Genomic DNA, 14,763 nt, shown 5'->3' with positions numbered 1-14,763 from the left:
ATTCTTTGACAACACGAATATCATTCTGAATTTTTTTCTACTTTTTTATTACCGTAATCTATAAGGAAATATATATCAAAATAGAAATAAAATTCACCGAATACTTAATGAATGACGCTATACGATAAATAAATACTTTAACAGTTGATTGCACTTCTTTTTAATACAATATTTATAGCGCTATTAAATCAAATCATAACATGTAATATAATAATAAACCTAATAAACTACAAATCTTTTAAAATTATAGTTATAGTTTACTTAATGTTTGTTCATAATTTTTAAAACTAGTCACAAGGTCTATAATAGTGTATAATAAAAAAAATAATAACTCTTACAATATATTAAAGTTTGTAGAAATCCCAAACATTGTCTTAACCAGATTTATTGATAGCTATGAGACAGAAATTTTTCATGAATAATTTATAATATTTTATTACACATTTTTAATAAGAACACACAAGAATTTATTTCAATATTTTTTATTTATTTTTGTATTAGCCCAGTTTTCTTAAATATATTCTAGAGATTTACATATTAGCATTCAATTGTCACGAATTATTACTATTTTGCTAGAAGTTTTAGTTTTAATTTACGATTTGAATCCCCCTAGCAATATTCCAGTAGTCGACTGTTGTTAAAATAAATGAACTATAAGAGTTTATAGTACATAGCTCTAAATTTTTTTTATTAGTTGCTCAAATATTACAAATTTTCAGTCATTTACAACTGGGATTTTCTATTATTTGCTTTATAATTCTTAATTTCTAATCTCTGAACAGGCCCTCCTGTTTTGAGTTAGTTCTAAATTTATTTTACTTGTTCTTATTTTTAATGCGAATACGGGTAAAGTTGTAAAACTGACGATCAACTACCTACTTTTTGGTGAGACAAATTTACGAGGTGTACTTATGTCACGTTTGAAACTAGCTGTAGAAAATGTTAAATGGTCACCAATTCAGGACAAGGGAAATGGTACACTGTCATTTTTCAACAAATGTTTTTGTGTCGATGATATTTAAATTACGTGTCACAACCCTAACCTTTCAATTTAAAATTTTTGAGATCACCTGCGATTGCCTCCAGACTGGTTAGGGTGTGGTATCAAACCAAAAAATTGATTGTTTTGAGGTATGAGCATTTTCTAAATTTAAAAAAATTAATTTAGTTAATTAAAAAGTTTAATTAATTTTTAAAAAGTTATTTAACAGTTACTGTGTTTGTTGAAACTTGTATATACGTGCATTAGTGTAAATAATATTAACATTATTATTACATGATTGTTAAAGTTTTATATCAAACATTTTACTGTCTGTAAAGATACAATGTTTTTGTCTATACATATACACTTAATTTTCACTCAAACTATACCTGTATAATTCAAGAATATTAATTTTGGTAGAGCAGGATGAATAATATTTCTGCACGTAATCGATATTAAACGTAGGTCGGACTCGTGTCGAATAATTAAATTGATAAAAGATTATTTTTTAATTTTTAAAGTAAGTTTATAATACTGATGTCAGTGTTATACTGGAGTTCCTCCATATCTTAATCATGGGACCACATCTCAAGACGTACCAAATACATTAAAAGATTTTACCATCCATAAATGATTTAAATTCCATGTTATAACCTGCAGTTAAATAAAATATTCATATTGATAATAAATGGAATTCATAATGAATGCGGTACTTTAAAATTCATCGTATACATTATTTATTTATTTATTTTTTGTCTTCAGTCATTTGACTGGTTTTATGCAGCTCTCCAAGATTCCCTATCTAGTGCTAGTCGTTTCATTTCAGTATACCCTCTACATCCTACATCCCTAACAATTTGTTTTACATATTCCAAACGTGGCCTGCCTACACAATTTTTCCCTTCTACCTGTCCTTCCAATATTAAAGCGACTATTCCAGGATGCCTTAGTATGTGGGCTATAAGTCTGTCTCTTCTTTTAACAATAATTTTCCAAATGCTTCTTTCTTCATCTATTTGCCGCAATACCTCTTCATTTGTCACTTTATCCACCCATCTGATTTTTAACATTCTCATAGCACCGCATTTCAAAAGCTTCTAATCTTTTCTTCTCAGATACTCCGATTGTCCAAGTTTCACTTCCATATAAAGCGACACTCCAAACATACACTTTCAAAAATCTTTTCCTGACTTTTAAATTAATTTTATGATGTGATTACATTATTTATTATTACATTTGTTTTTTTGTTTTACTTCTAAATAATATCCTGATCTACTTTAATGCTTTTCACTCAATGTTATTTTACGCTGTATGTTTATTGAAAGCCTGTGAATGAATGTTTTGAAGATCAGCAGTAAAATATTATATAAGACAAGTAATGTTTTATAAAAATTAATGAACCAAATTTAGACTTAGAGAGACAGTATTTCTTACCTCATAATATTTTTAATTCCCCTCGTCATCACAGTAATTGATATTTTTACTGCTGTCTGAACTACGCTTCAATGGATATTATTTTTATATATATCAGTAAGACATATATTTAAGTTATCTTTGGTTATAATTTTGAATATTTACTAATTTAAGTAATTTCTGTTTATTTATTTTATTCTGTTAATTTTTATTTCTGGTGATGTTGGGATCTTTTCCCTAATCCCATAATTAAGATAGTGTCTTTTTCTTTTCTGTTTTTTTAGGAATAAAATAAAGTATGTTTGTTTTTACGAGATGGTTAGCAGATATTTTATTATATATTGTTGTTGACTGCTTTTGTGTTGATTGGACTTTTCTTCCAAGCTGCCTACCGTTAGTTCAATTTAGAACAAACTTGATGTAATCGGAAGATTTTAGCATAATATTTAAATATTCCAGTAGTTACGTGTTATTTAGTAAATGTGTTCCGAGTGTAACATTTTGTTCATCCACCTCACAAAATTTTAACACGTAAGTTTTCCTACCTATAACAAACCAAATTGAATTTTCAGTAAAAAATAAGCCCTATTATCATAAAATGATCGCAGTAATAAGTGAAACCAATATAACTAAATAAAGAACGATCTTTATGTAAAAATTAGTCCGGTTAGAGATCTCAAAGTGGGCGATGACGCCCCCTTGTGGACGCTAAAGGCTATCAGGGCTGTAGAAGGCCCACAGAAAATTAGAAGCGTTCAGGCGGTCTACGAAGCCGTTGGATGATTAAAGAAAGGCAAAAATTATGTTTTCCTGATATTTTAAACTAAAATTAAATACCTAATACATTAGTATAAAAAATTAAAGAGAAGAAAAGTTTTAAAAATATGAAAGTTTTTCTTCGTGTTAATCGAGGGCATGGGGGAAATGAAACTTTCTCAGTAAACTGCATTAAAATCGTTTAAAAGCTTAAAAATCTAGCTTTAATTTCGTTTTTTTTTTGTATGTCCCTACAACTTTTCTGAACCGAAATATTCCACTTTAAACAGAAAAGGCCACTTTTATCATTGATGCAGTATATCTCTAAATTCTAAGCAACATATTGATACAAATAAATATGGATATTAAATGGTTTTCATCTAGCTTATATATCTCTAATGAAAAATTGTGAGGTCTTTAATATAGCGTTGTAGTTTTTGGCTTTTGTTTATTTTGTGCTGAGGTATTTAAATCTTTAAAGATTGAGACTGCAACATGTATCACCCGCTCTTAGCTTAACCCAAAATGATTTAACAATTTCTGATAGCATTCTCGTTGTCGTATTTGTCTGAGCGTGAATTTAGTGCTATAGCAGCGTTGCTAGCCAAAAAGAGAAATCGGCTGCATGTTACCGAACGCGGCACTTACGGCTGTTTTTAAGTAAATTCTAGCTGATATTAACAAACTCGTTAAAGCACATCAGATACATGCTTCACATTAGTGTAAGTGTAATTTTTAAATTGAAAGCTTTGTTTTAATTATTGTATTGGTATATTGAAATGCTATCACTTTTTTATATAACTTTTTATATAACACGATTGTAATTTTTTTTAAAGCAATTTTAATAAAAATAATTCCAAATATGATTAAATATGAGTTTCAATGGCTCTTATTTAAAATATAAGTTTCAACTTAGAAATAGGATAGGGCACGTTTAAAAACAGTAATTGCAATTGCTGTTTTTAAGAGCACATCTGAAAAACAGCAATTGCAATTATTATTTTTAACAGATGGTAAATTTAAAAATTTTGGAGAGCGCTAGAAAATCTTTGATTCTTAATGAGGACGGTGGTCGTAAAAGTTTGAAAATCAATGGGTTGCGAGTGTAAATTAAAAGTGTAATGTTGTACATCACAGAGATGATATTTGTAAGTATCCATTTTAATGCAAATAAACGATAAATCATCTCTAAACTTGTAATTGAATTCCTAAATGTTTGAAACCTCTTCAGAGCAATGTTCAAGCAATAATACCAATAATTTTAGAGGTAATAATGACTCCATTAATTTCAAAGAAATTCCACTGTTTAGAAATAACAGTAATTTTCACCGACTTTTCTAGTGCTTTTGTAAACTTTTTGCATCTAAACGTAATAAAACCAAGAATTAACGTGAAATGTAAAATAAATTAAAAAATCACAAAAACCCAATAAAAATGTAAAATAGAGACAATGTTCTCTTTTAGCGAATTTTTCCCTAAATTAACTCTTCTTAAAGAAGTAGCCTGTCAGCCAGACTTCTCCACTGGCTAGGGGCTCCGCCCTCTAGAATCCCGCTGTGTTGGTTATCCTTATTGTGATAACAGTAACTTGTCAACATCAAGTGCAGTGACAAACTTGCAGTAGTTTTATAATTTATCAGTATCAAATAATACTGATAAATTACAGTATTTTAGAGCCTAAAAAGTCTCTTTCATCCAAAATTTCCCTCGTTTCTGACGTTGAAACTCTGATACGCTCCTGTTGTAAATAAATATATTCCTTTTGATTCCCTTATCCATTTCTGTGCATCACAATAGGAACACACTTCTGATATGGCGGCAATATAATAACCTTGATAGCGTTCTTAATCTGTACACAATAGGTAAAGCCACTTCTGTTTTTATCTGACTTGGTAGCTCTACAATGACATCAGTATGAACTCGGATTTAATTTCAACTCGCGTTGCAAATTAAGTCGAGTCTCTGCGTAGCACTCTCGGTCAGTAGCTAACTGAGAGTTACGTATTTCAGCTGCTTCAGAGGAGAGAGATACTCTCATTCTTGAAGCAGACTGAATAATAAAAAAGCAGAGTTAGAAAACCAATATACATTCTTGAAGGAATATTTTTTAACTTTTGACAATCCAATATCGACAGCCAAATCCCTCAACAAATGCAAATTTGAATTTATTACTATAGTAATAATAATGAGGAAACATCGAAATTGTTCAACTCATTTCAACTCAACCGGTGGATCTATTTATAGTTATAGTAAAGTGTAATCATAAGATCAGATCCTGCAGCATAGTTAGAATTCCCTACAATGAAATAGTTGGATAGCTTGATGGAAAAAGTCCCAAAACTAAGACATCTAATGTTTCATTATATAAATATAGGAAGAAAAAAATAAAAACTATATTATTAATAGGTAAAATATTAAAATATTTAAAACTATATATACATATATAGATCTGAAGTTAGAATTTTTTTTTTTAGCATGGTAACATAAATACAATGTAGTAAAAGGATTAATTTTTTTCCTTTAATGAATTTATATTATACCTTAACCCCCATTAAGAATATCGTGATAATTCTAATTGCATATAATTACTAAGCCTCTTAATTATAAATATTTAAAGTTTTATTAAAATTTGTTCAGTAGTTTTTACGTGTGCGCGCACAGGGATGACCCTAGTCATAAATGTATTATATGCTTAGAATATAATGTAGGTAAGCAATTTCAATATCTCTTTAATATATAAAAATATTTATCTCCTCAAATCATTGGTTTATGCTACAATTCAAACGTTAGTGAGATGAAATGTTGGCAGTTCAGATATCATAATCAGAGTTGGTGGATAATTTTAAAGCTGTAGCATCATTATGTTCTTCCTTTTATGTGCATTTTATCCTATATAGAAACTTGGCTGGCATCGTATTAATAGTTCAGAATTTTATAAATTTTGATTGTTGAGGGATAATTTTAAAACGGTATGAAAATTAATTTTATTCTCCCTTACTTTTTTATTCTGGATTTAAACCGATTAACTTAAAATACATTTAACCCAAATTTTTGCTTTACTTTGTAAATGTCAACCTACAATACATTCACAAAATTTGAGATACAATTTTATTGGAAGCCAAGTAAACTATTAAAAAAATACATTTTCAAATAATATGTATGTATACATTTTATTTAAAAATGTATTTTACAAATTACGGATTATAATTCAAAAATTTTACTTTCTCGGTGATTACAGTTAGAATAGCTACATTAAAGGGAAAGTATGGTGATCATTTAAAAACTGGAGTATAGGAGTTTTTGCAAATCTTTAGAGTTTTGAGATCCAACTAGTTCAAACATATATGTATATGCGTACGTATGTACGTATGGTATATCACAATGCTTTTGGTTTTATACATATATGTATATTTGGTTTTACAGGTCGACCAAACGAATTTTATTTGTAATTTGGCCACATATTTCTACATACGAGTATAAAGCACTAATTATATTACTGTTTTCAATATTCATTAAGAAGGGGGATGTACAAGAAAAAAAAACACTTCCGGTATTCTTCAGAGGCATTTTAGATATAAGATAATTATAACAATACCTACAATGGATATATAAAAAACCAACAATTTCAAAAATTCAACCCCCACTTCTTAAACTTGAAAAACCTTCATTCGGTTAAAATATCTTTCATTTTTTTTTAAATGAGTATAAAGCACTAATTATATTACTGTTTTCAATATTCATTAAGAAGGGGGATGTACAAGAAAAAAAAACACTTCCGGTATTCTTCAGAGGCATTTTAGATATAAGATAATTATAACAATACCTACAATGGATATATAAAAAACCAACAATTTCAAAAATTCAACCCCCACTTCTTAAACTTGAAAAACCTTCATTCGGTTAAAATATCTTTCATTTTTTTTTAAATTTATACTTCATATATACAGCTATCAAGAAATGCCAACATTTTTTTTTTAAATTATATATCATTATTGAAAAAGGAAAACCTTTTTGAAAATTTTATTTTTCTTATTTTAACATTTTATTGAAAGGAATTTTAGATTTAGAGAAAAAATTACTTAGGTAAATTTGTTAAGCTTAACATATATATATATATATATATAGATATATGAATATTTTTACAAAAACCTTTCTTAAAATTTATTCCCTACCTATAAAAAATATATGTTTGCTTTTGTTTTTTGGCCCTACCTCTTTTAATTTTTATTATTCTTAATAGCCGGGAAAGTAATTCAATACTTTGCTTAATAAGCAAAACAAATTTATATAATAAAATGAATACCCCTTTACCCGTTTGTTTTTGTAATAACCTTTTCCCGTTACTCATTGGTAAAACATTATTAATATCTGTTTAATAAACATTACATATTTTATACCCACCGTAGTATAACGGTGGGTTTTCCTCACGTCAAAAGGTTTTCTGTACTCACTTAAAGCTTTAATCAGAAATTTTGCTACTGTATTTACAGCGAAAAATCTTTTATTTATTTATTTTTTGTTAAAAAATGAAAGATTCATTTAGATATGAGTAAAAGATGAACTCCACCAATTTTTTTTTTCTTTTTTGTTCTTTGACGAAATTATTCGTCAACGTATAATAATAACATTTTTGACATATGCTTAATGGTTGGAAAACTAGTAAGAAATCTGATGGCTTTGAAACGTATGAAGACTATTCCAATCTATGCGATAGATAAGGTCTGTTGCAAAGAGGGATGGTGTCTGGGGAAATAAAACATTCAGTGGTTAAAAAAAAAAAGGCAGTAGACATAAATCTAGTTGAACGTATGTCAGTTTTTATTTAATAATTAAGATACATACATTATACGACAAGTAGACAAATGTGTGCGGATAATTATTATAGAACGAAGAACAACTGATTTTTCATATGTTAAATCAATAAAATGACACAAAGTTTTTCCTTTTATATATATATACTAATAACACTTAATTGGAGTAAATTATTGTTTTTCTGATAAAGTAATTCAAATTATTTCGATTTAATTTCAATTTATTAATGAGCATTTTTAGTTGTTGAATTTTTTTTAATTTAAAGTTCCATTTATTATTTCTGTTTTTTTTTAATAGCAAATGTTTCTAAAACTACAAAGTGATTTTTTAGTCCTGTTACCCAATTTTAAATGTAATTTAAGAAAGGGAAATTTAGGTGGAATAAAAAAATGTATTTATTACTTACAAAAGAGATTTAATAAAAAGCTATTACTTACATAATTGTTAAAGAATATGCTCAAAATTGAGGTTATACACGCACGGACTCTTTACAGCATATTAGCAGAAACCTTTTTAAGAATTGCGTTGGAAATATTCGTGATTAAGTTTGTAATATTTACTTTAAGTTCATCAATAGTGTGAGGATTGTTTTTGAAGGCCTCGAACTTAATGTAGCTCCACAAAAGGTAGTCAGGAGATGTGAGGTCTGGGGACCTTGGAGGCCATAAGCCCTTGCTTATTATTCAAGCATCAAAGAACTCTTGTAGAAAATCCACGGTTTCTCGAGCCGTGTGGTATGTAGCGCCGTCTTGCTGAAACCAGTAATACCGTTCTTGAGGTTCCAGGAGGCACACAAATTGGCGCACAATATTCCTGTATACTTCACTATTTACTGTCTGTTCAAAGCATATGGGTCTGACTATATGATGACAAGATATCGCACACCACACGCCAATTTTTTCAGGATGCAAAGATTTGTTTTGCGTTAGGATTTTCAACCGCCCAAAGTCGACAGTTTTGACTGTTCACAAAACCATCGCGATGGATCCAAGCTTCATCACTAAAGAACACAGTGTTTAAAAATTCGATTCCGTTATCAATTACGAGAGACCTAAACCTACGGCAATATTGCAATCGCTTGTTTAAATCTGGAGGCTGAAGCTCTTGGACTAATCGTACGCGGTACGGATACAATTTCAATTTTTTAGCAGCTTTCTGAACACTCGAATATGACAAATCGACTTGCGTGGAAAGTTTTCGTAAACTTTTCGGTGGAGAATTGAGCAATCTTGTTTTCACATTCTCTAAAACGTCATCTGTCAAGCGAGTCGATCGACCGCTACGTTTTCTGTCGCAAACACTACCTGTCTCTCGAAATCGGTTTGCTAGCCTAGAAATTGACATTTTTTCTGGCGGAGGAACAGCAACAAATTTTATTTGAAATGATTCTTTTACACTTCGATTTCGTAGCAAAATATTTTTCAAGAATGAAAACTCGTTGTTCTATGGTAAAAGACATTCTGTTCGTAACACGACCGGAAACGGCACAAAAGTTTCCACAGCTCAAGGAGAATTAACTCACACTACAGTATCTATTCCGGTTTAGAAGTGCTACCAACTTCGTGTCACAAAAGAAAATTTCCCTTTCTTAGAAAAAAATTACCAGACATTAACAATTGGGTAACAAGACCAAAAAATGTGTAATAACGTTAACCAGTTAGTTTTAGGAATATGTTGTCTTCTTTCTTAAATTAACGTTAAAGTATTTACTGATATTTGATATTTCCAGCAAAAATGTTTATTATTAATATACTTATTTTTTCTGTATGAAAAAGGTGGTATTCAATTTTACAAAAGGAAATTCAATTCTTATCTTAGATATTATGTGAGAATCACTTAAAATAATAAAAATGCTTTTTAGTTTTTTACTCATAAATAAATAAAAAATAATATACATACAAAAAACATTTTTTTAAAAATGTAAACGTACAAATGATTTTTCATAAAAAATTGATGTTTGATTTATATTACCATACCAAAATTATTTTGATTTAAATTCCCTTCAATGATAATGCTGTAACTTATAAAACTAAAAACAACAATTGATGATACTGAAAGACATTTACGTGAATTTGTACCTTTTATTTTCACTTTACTGCAGACCACATTTTAACAAAGCTTGTTCAATAATTATTATTAAATCAGTTTATGAAATATGGTAAAAATTAAAATATCCAGAAGGTATCTGAACTCGTTTCGAACAGATACAATTTTTTGTAGCGTACTCGCTTATGAAGAAGCTTTTTCCGAAAATTATTAAATCAATTACTCATTGGACTCGGTAAACGTTTTATGAAATTATGTAATAAATATTTTTCGATACTTTATACACTCCACGATTTCACTTTGTTGTGGAGCAGATTCACATTTTGTTCAATTTCGGCGGACACTTTAAATGTATCGAGTAGTACATATTTCTTGGGATCGAAGCTGACAGTAATACTTGGAAAAATGTTGCTTATATTATGGAAAAGATATAACTGCAGTATTACTGTTAATTAGCGAACTTTTAATTAGGCAGCTGATCTGAAAAAAGCTATTTTGTTTATGATTGTTATGTTTAAAATGAATATTACAATGATACAATCGATGAATATACACAAAGTTTTTAACTGTTACATTAATTTTAGACAATTTAATCGTAATATTCATAAATTTCTCTTTTATACCCTTCCTTCTTCCGCAGTGAGTTGGCAAGATTTGCTCTTCGGAGTTCCAAAAAGTTTTGATTAAAGAAATAGGCTGGTACGACGGGATCAATAACATCCACGAGAAATAAAATAGGAAAAATCTAGTAAACAACGTATTATATATATTCGAAAATAATTTAATTAAAAAAAATATTGATAGAGTAAAAATAAAAAACTACAAAAAAATATTTATTTATTTAAATGTCACAAAATTTATCAGAAATTGCAACAAAAAAAATTGTTTTTAAAACAGAACACATTTATATCAATAAACCCTGTGTTTCTTATTTTTTTCTTTTAATTGTTTATTAGCCAAATAAGTAAGACAACTCTGGTGGTTTTTAGTAGGTTTTGAGAAAAGAAGTTTTTAGAATAAAGAGTTTGGTACTTTCTTTTCTTAGTTAAAGAGTTGGGTCAGAATATAGTTTTAACTTAAAAATTTATCAAGAAACATTTTTGTGCAGTTCCGAATAAAAATTTTTATACGTAATTTAAATATTTTATCTTCTAAGAAATATTTTCTATTTAAACCGAAATTAATATTCAATTACCTACCAGTAAATATTAAATGTGTTATTACTATCTCCAAATATTAATAATCTTAAAGGACAAGACACAAATGTTTTTGTATTGAATTAGAACGATAAATACTATATATATAGTATTATACTCTATAGAACGATAAAGTATAAAACTGATAAATAAATGGTAAAAAAGATAAATATTTAGTGAAACAATAATAAATGTAAAAAAAAAAGAAAAAAAAAAAATTCATTCTTCCAACAAAAATTGGTAAATTATCTACAGATAAAAAATATTTATTTTTCTGGGTATAAAAAGAAAATTAAAAGTTAAAGTGAACACCAAAACAAAAGAAAAAAAAAATAAATTGATTAATTCAAGCCGTTAGTTATTTTCTGTGATACTGTGCTCAATTGTTAAAAGAAAATCCTATTTAAATTACAAAAATAAATACTACCGAAGCGATTGAATTAAAATAATATTTATCTATATAAAACAGTCCGTAAATTAATTCAAATGTATCAAAATACTTTACTTTGTGTAAAGGAGAAGATTGTTCAGTCTAAATTATTACGTACTTCAATGATATCTTTCCGTCAAGCCTTTACCAGGATGCCACTGATGCGAATGTCACAAGTGACATTCCCATCGGTCTACCAACATAAACTCCAAACAAAACACATCTAGCCAAGTCTCAAACAAGACAATGACTTTCTAAGAACGAAGGAACTGAACTCTGCCTACCCAAATAGTAAAAATGAGTTCGACACATAACGAATCATAAAACGCAACACTAAACACTAACAAAACATAACAATAACAATAATAATTAACATAACGTAACCAATTAAAAAAAAGACAATAAAAAATCTGTAACCAAACAGAAACAAGAACAGCAACAAAATAACAATAAAACCAAACAAAAACACAAAGAAGTGAAGTCCAAGAAAACATCACACCCCTTCAGCGATCTTTCTTTCGCCAAATTTACAATAAAACTTTCTACGATCATCCCACTCGTGCAATTTCCAATTAATACGGAGATCAAGTGTCAAACCGATAATATCAAGCCGAAAAATGGTCTCTGTGCGCATTATGTCATATATAGCACATTCATATATCACATGTTCATCATCCAACAATCCGTATTTCAAGCACATATCAGACTCCGCTAGAACAAACATGTCTAATCTGTCCCGAAAAGCTCCATTCCCTGAAAGAAATTGCATCACATACTTGTTTGGGTGTATCCAAGATGCGTCTCGCAAATCAACAGCGTTAGGGGAAAAACTCATATGTATAACGACAACAATCTCTTTCATCCCATCTTGCCTGCCACAGAGCGAAACCACGTTCTTCTATCTCTTTCGTTTCTCTGAACTCAATTCACCTGACTTCTTAGCAACATAACGCTGTTGCCTCTCGGACGAAATCAAGACTATCGGTTTCACACCTGCGATGATCAAGATCGCCTCCCGTGAAATTGTACACTAACCATCTGTTACCGTCAGCAATACGAGGCGTTGAAGCGTCAAAATATCCCGATAGCTTTTAAATTTTAAGCTGTCCGCTCAAACAGGCGCCTCTTATAGCATAATTGCCTCGAAGACGCCCTTATTAAAGATACTCATGGTCTTAAAATTAAGACCCCCATTTAGGATTGACCACACGATCAATTCCGAAAAAGGAATTACAGGCCTTTCCAACGACGTATTGAGGGTGCTTCTTAAACTGCAATTTCTCACCAAGAAACAACCCGAGGTACTTTTGAAACTGAACACATCTATCCCGTTGGCCGGACATCGATACGCGGACTCGCCGGCTCACAGCCAAACAGGCTTTGAGGAGCAGCATCGTGAACTTCTCCGGACTAAACGTCACCTTATGTTAATGATTCCATTGCTTGAGTATCCTGCATGCTTGAGTGGCTCGGAATTCAACCCCCCTCCGCGAACCTCCTTCGACCAGCAAGAGCTCATCGACAGCATAAGCCACGATGCGAAACCTGCTGGGCAACCTTAGCCGCAGAATTGAGTCAAACTCTACAACCCACAATAACAGATCTAACACATTGCCCTGCGGATAACTCTTGGACAGTGTTTTCCCAATATCATGTCTGCCTCCGTATTGCAGCACATCTCGATGACTGAAGTAACGTTGCATAACCTGCAACTCACTCACAGTACAATCTCTCTTCTATAACTGGTATATAGTAGAAGGCCACCATAAGTTATTAAAGGCCTCAGAAATGTCCAGGAAAATTTCCAGGACGTATTCCTCCCGATTCGAGGTTACCACACTTATCAAACGAAGTATGGCATCCTCAGTACCTTTTTCAGGAAGAAACCCGTACTAATTATCCATTAGTAAACCGCGCGATTTCGACCTCTCGTTTTTTCAAGGAAAAAAAATTTTAAAGACTTTAACAATAACCGGCAATAACGTCAAGGGTCTATGTAAAGAACTGACTTCGAGATCCTTATCACCACTTATAAACAGTAATTTCACAAGCTCTTTCTTCCAACACACCGGGAATTATCCTTCAAATAAGATTTTATTAAAGACCCGTATGATAATTCTCACACTTACTACTGCCGAGCGAACAAGGAGCTCCGCCGTTATTACATCAAAACCTTACCTCTACCTAGACTACAGATAGCTCGACGCACCTCAGCCGTAGTAACCTCCAAGGAGACTGCACCCCCGCGAAACTGAGCCTCCTCACCCATAACCAGCTGATGGATGATAGGAATTTCAAAAATGTCGGAAATTACAGCGAGCCGGTTCGAATGAGTGGAGAGAAGAACGTCGTTTCGTTGTTTGTATCCCAAAACCATACGTACAACTTCCCAGGGATCATTGTTCTTCTGTTCATGCACAAAGAAACGCAAGAAATCCCTTTTCGCTGTCCGGACTTTGTGAAAATATCAAGGTCTAAGATCTCTATATTCGCCAACAAGAACCGCCTGCCGTTCTGGATCACTCTCACGCTTAGATGCTCTCGGCTAACGATAGACAGCCTGCTTAACAGCCAATTCCCTGCTCCACCATGGAGCTAGCCTCCCTTGTCCTCTACTACGAGGAAACGCACACTCAGTGGCGTCAATGAAAGCCGCTGACAAACCTTCTGCCAGGTTTTCCAAGTCCAGAATAACCAGACTCGGATCCAAAACACAAAGTTTGGCCGAAAGAAAATCAACGAACGTTTTCCAATCCGTATGCATGAGGAGGAATCGACCCTGCTGAACCGGAACCTTACACATGTAGCACTCAAACCACCAGCAATCGCATACAATCAATCGATGATTGCTTGAGCTATCGTCAACCACGTTCCAGTTACAAACATTGGCAGGATTAATCTACCAACGGTAACGTCAATGTTCGTTCCACCAAAATGCCGACCCCCGTCTACATTACCTACATAGGTGAGCAACTCACCAGGTTCATTATATATCTTCAGCCCATATTGGGGTAATAAGCCCTCAATTAATTCACCGATATCATCGGTGAAGCTGCTATGCTATACCACAAAGTGACTTAGCGTTCACTTCCGCACCAATGTTGTTACCTTTTATTGTAGGGATTACG

The 14,763-nt window shown here is 31.2% G+C and overlaps 1 protein-coding gene and 1 long non-coding RNA gene across 2 annotated transcripts in view; one reads left to right on the top strand and one right to left on the bottom strand.

Moving 5' to 3' along the window:
- Positions 1 to 14,763, top strand: part of LOC142320255 (uncharacterized) — a 521,142-nt gene that overhangs the window by 232,363 nt on the left and 274,016 nt on the right. The gene's annotated exons all lie outside the window — the stretch shown is intronic.
- Positions 1 to 14,763, bottom strand: part of LOC142320254 (neuroligin-1-like) — a 289,299-nt gene that overhangs the window by 36,499 nt on the left and 238,037 nt on the right. The window lies entirely within an intron of this gene.

Source organism: Lycorma delicatula, chromosome 2 (assembly GCF_047948215.1).
Source record: "Lycorma delicatula isolate Av1 chromosome 2, ASM4794821v1, whole genome shotgun sequence".
NCBI classification, from domain to species: Eukaryota; Metazoa; Arthropoda; class Insecta; order Hemiptera; family Fulgoridae; genus Lycorma; species Lycorma delicatula.
Note: the sequence above shows the minus strand (reverse complement) of the source record. Positions and strands in the feature narration are given on the sequence as shown.